Here is a 4986-nt window from a genome sequence, read left to right as displayed (position 1 = left end):
ACACTTTCGGAGATACCTGTAATGCACCTTTATAGCCACCCAGTTACGTTGTGACATTTGGTACACCCAAAGCATTCCTACGGTATCCGGGAGTTGCACAATCTCATGGTCTAAGGAAAAGATACTTGACATTAGAAAAGCTTTAGCATACGAACTACACGATCTTTGTGCTAGGCTTAGGATTGGGTCTTGTCCATCACATCATTCTCCTAATGATGTGATCCCGTTATCAATGACATCCAATGTCCATAGCCAGAAAACAATGACTATCTGTTGATCACAACGAGCTAGTCAACTAGAGGCTCACTAGGGACATATTGTGGTCTATGTATTCACACGTGTATTACGATTTTCGAATAATACAGTTATAGCATGAATAAAAGACTATTATCATGAACAAAGAAATATAATAATAACACTTTTATTATTGCCTCTAGGGCATATTTCCAACAGAGGACATCTCAAGAGGAGAGGGATCGGATTTTCGCGCTGGGACAACCACTCACCCCGGGGCTGATTTTGAATTGGGCTTCGGAAGAGGTCAATTCTTCTTCCCGTATTCAGAGGGCGAAGTGGAGGATCTTCAGACCAATGCAGAACTAGGCCCCTACTGGAGTGATGCAGATGGGAGACAAGCTAGATTGCAGTGAACTTGTGTGCGTGCTGAGATTCATTCTGATGCAGCAACTGCTTGGTGTGGACTCCAGGAGGCAGATGCAGATGAGGGTTTGGAAGATCCACCATGGATGACCAGCGAGAGGATTGATAGAAATTTCAAATTTCATCAGGGAATGGAGGGGGAAGGAGAGGATCGAGTCAAAGATGCTACCAGGTCACCACGAAGACCGGACCCCGTTGTCAGTGAGTGTAGAGAAGAATATGGTGGTGACTTTTACAGCCAGCTTTGGTTAGGTGAGAAGGATAAGACTACCACCTCCGAGAGTGTTTCAGATCAGAGAGGAGCGGCGGCTCAGATCCGCAGGAAGTTCTTGGAGGGCAGGGGTTTGGGGGGTGAAATTTGCCGTCCAGCCGAGGAGAGAGGAAGAAGAGTCCACTTGTCCACCAATTCCAACGAATCTGCATCTGAGGGTCTCAGCTACGCAGTCTCTGTGCCCGAGATCGCACCGGAGGGAGAGGAGATGGGAGAAGGAGGACAAGGAAGGGGGAGAGGTCGTGGGGCTGGCCGAAATCAACAGGCCTTGGAGATTCAGGATGAATTTCAGCAGCATCCCGGAGCACCAGGGATGTTTGGGTTCCCCACACCCATGAATCAACAGTTTGGTTACCCAGGGGCTCCGCCTTGGGGGTTTCCAGGTACCTACCCCCCTTTCCCTCCCCCTCCAAATTTCCCCATGAACAATCAGTGGGCGCTACCTGGATAGTCTCCGATGCTTGCTGGAGGAAGCCATCATGGAGGAAATCAACAACAACAAGTCTCAAACACAGGGGGTCAGTAGAAGACCCAATCTGGGAAAGAGAAGCAGAAAAAGGGCTTAAACATGGCTGGATCTAGCAACAATGTAGAAGGGAAAGAAAAAGCAACGGTGGATTTCACTGAATACAGTCAGGCGATGTGTTTTAATTGCGGCGATCCAGGACATCCGCAAACTGAGTGCAAGAGAGCTAAGCTTTGCTTCATCTGCAAAAGTACAACACATGCTGTTGGTGATTGTCCAGTCAGGAGAAGGCCACACCAGATGGCTAAGTTCGTGGGAAGTGCAGCTGCAGGTTTAGGTTTCTATCACATAGAGGTTCCAGATATGGGTCAAAATGCTATTGGTAGCTTTAAGAATTGTGGGGTGGTGTACATTGAATCAGGAGAGATCAACAAAGAAGATTTGGCTAAAGAGTTTGCTGTAATCTACAAGACCAATTGGCCTTGGCAGATTAGGCCTTTTGGATGATGGTCTTACCTGGTGAAATTTCCACCTCACATCTCTGTGGATCAGGTAGCTGGGTACCCATGCTTTGGACTGTCCAGAGAAGACATTACAGTTAAAGTAGTTGCTTGGAAAGAGGAACTCATCAAGAATGATAACCTCATTGAGGTCTGGGTTCAACTTAGGAAATTACTACCTAAGTGATGTGAGTGGTCTTCCCTGGACCAAATCACATCAGTTTTTGGACTGATGGTGGATGTGGACTGGCAATTAATGTTTAAAAGTATGTTTGAGGTGGTTAGGGTGAAAATCCAATGTAGAGATCCATCCAAAATCCCCAATGAAAGGCTGTTTGCTCTAGAAGGTAAGTTAGTGCAGGTTCAGATCACTGTGGAAGTGCCTAAACCTATGGCTGTAGAAATGCAGACAAGTACTGGGCAACAGAATGGGGGTGGAGACACAGACAGAGACAACAACAGTGGCATGGAAACTGAAGATAGTTTGAATGGTAATGAGAACACCCAAAGACCACCCTGTAGTGCTGGAGGGAATGAAAGTAGGAATGGAGCTGGAAATGGTAACACCAATGGTCAGAGGAATCACTCTCTATCTGACACATGGACCCCACTAAGTGAGAAAGCTGTGTGGGAAGCATTCCGGAGAGGAGATGAGAAGGAGAGGACAGAAACAAGTGAGGATCAGAAGGAGGGAAGTGAAGTAGTGCCTATAGAAGACCCTGAGAGAGAAGTTACTAGATTCCTATTTGTTGAGATGAGTGAGGAACTGGACAAAACTGAAGATTCCATCAGTCTAGTAGAAACAAAAAACCATGAGGAAAATGAGAGGATGGAACAAGTAGTTGAGGAAGAGGAAGAGGAAGTCTACTTACCTGATGACATCATGCCCACCTATGAGAAAGAAGCAGTGATGTTTGAATATAAGAAGAGAAAGACTTCAAAAAAGCAGGGATCCTGGGGACCAGTACAAGCTGCTAGAAAAAGCAACAGAGTGAAAGACAACTTACCCATCATGGAGAAGGCTGAGCTGCTCAAAATGAGGAAAAACTTGGAGATTCCAAAAACAACAGTGAGAGGTATAATTGATACAAACCCTTTTAATGTCTTACCTGTTGAGGAAATAGTAGATATGACAGATTCTCTTGGTGTAGAAATTAGAGAGAATCTAGATCATAGGATCAACAATGCCTCTTTATCTGTTTTAGATGAAAATGATAGTATGCTTGATGATAGAAGTAGCTGTGGTAGAATGAGAACAACTGATGGTAGAAATAGACAGGGCAAGCACCCTGAGAGAAAAGCTCCAAAATGAGGTACATATTTTGGAACATTAGAGGAGTTGCGGCTCCTGGTAGACTCAAATGCATAGAAGATACCATTACTCCTTTAAGACCTGCGTACATAGGTTTCCAAGAGACTAAAAAGGAAACTTTTTCTAATTCCTTCCTTAAGAACCTGTTAGGAAATAGAAATTTTGAATGGAAGTGGCTACCTGCAAATGGTGCTGCTGGTGGTATTTTGGTAGGTGTAGATCTTGATATCTTTAAAGTAATTAGTTGGGAAATCCTTAAATTCTCAGTTAATGTAGTGGTGTGCCAAAAAGATACTGAGATAGTTTCTAGGATTACTACAGTCTATGGACCTGCTTATGAAGAAGGTAAACTAGAATTTATTTTTGAATTGCATCACAACTTCCTTAACTGGGAGGGACCTGCAATTGTAGGTGGTGATTTCAATCTAGTTAGAAATCAGACTGATAAGAACAATGGTAGAGTAGATTTTAAGTGGGTTGATAAATTTAATTCTTGGATAGATTTTTGGTCTTTAATAGAAATTAATATGTCTGGTAGAATGTATACCTGGGCAAATAACCAGGCAGATCTGATTATGTCCAGGATTGATAGAATTTTTTGTACTACTGAATTTGAAGCTTCTTTTCCTTTAGCTAGTGCTACGGTACTCCCTAGAATTGGAAGTGACCATACTCCTATCATATGGGAATCGGGCTGTGGAGAACCAGTGAAGAAAGCGAGCTTTAAATTTGAGAAATGGTGGCTAGCTAGACCTGATTTTAGAGATATTGTGATTAAGGCCTGGAATACTAAGGGTTTTAGCTCAAACCCTGTAGATGTCTGGCAAAGTAAAGTGAGAGCTTTTAGAAGACTTGCTAGAGGCTGGAGTGCCAACCTAGAGGCTTACCTTAGAAACCATAAGAAAGCTCTCATGGCAGAATATGATAGGATAGATGTACAGACAGAAACTAATGGTCTGAATGATATAGATAGAGGTAGAATGAAGGAGATTCTCCATGAACTTGGGGAAATTTGGTGTAAAGAAGAAACTAGTGCTAGACAGAGGTCTAGAGATAGAGATATCTTAGAGGGAGATAGGAACACAGCATATTTTCAAGCTGTGGCTAACCAAAGGAGGAGAAAAAAGATGATTTCTGTACTAGAGGGCCCTGAGGGACCCACGTCTGAACAATCTAAGATGATAAAAATAGCTGTTGATTTCTACAAGAACCTCTTCAAAGCTGAACCAAGGCCTGATATTGCTTTGAAGCAAGACTTTTTCAATACAGATGAGAAAGTGTGTATAGAAGACAACATTAAATTAGAGGCCAGGTTCACAGAGGAGGAGATTAGAAAAGCTGTTTTTGATTCTTATTCAGATGGGGCTCCTGGCCCTGATGGATTACCTTTTATGTTTTTTCAGAACTTTTGGGATATTATTAAGGAGGATCTGGTGGCCATGTTTGAGGCATGGTTTGAACATGACCTGGACATTTTTAGACTCAATTTTGCCATGATAACTCTGATTCCTAAGGAAGAAGAGGCAAAAGATATGAGGAAATTTAGGCCTATTAGTCTTCTTAATTGTTGTTTTAAGATTTTTACCAAAGTTTTGACTAATAGATTAGCTTTGATAATTGGTAAATTGATCTCTGAGAATCAATCTGCCTTCATTAGAGGTAGATACACCCTGGAGAGTGTAGTCACTGCACATGAGGTGCTGCATACTACACATTCCTCTGGGAGGAAAGGGATGATTTTAAAAATAGATTATGAAAAAGCTTATGATAAGGTTAA

Source organism: Triticum aestivum, chromosome 6B (genome assembly GCF_018294505.1).
Source record: "Triticum aestivum cultivar Chinese Spring chromosome 6B, IWGSC CS RefSeq v2.1, whole genome shotgun sequence".
NCBI lineage: Eukaryota > Viridiplantae > Streptophyta > Magnoliopsida > Poales > Poaceae > Triticum > Triticum aestivum.
The sequence above is the reverse complement of the archived record's forward strand: the minus strand, read 5'-3'. Positions refer to the sequence as shown.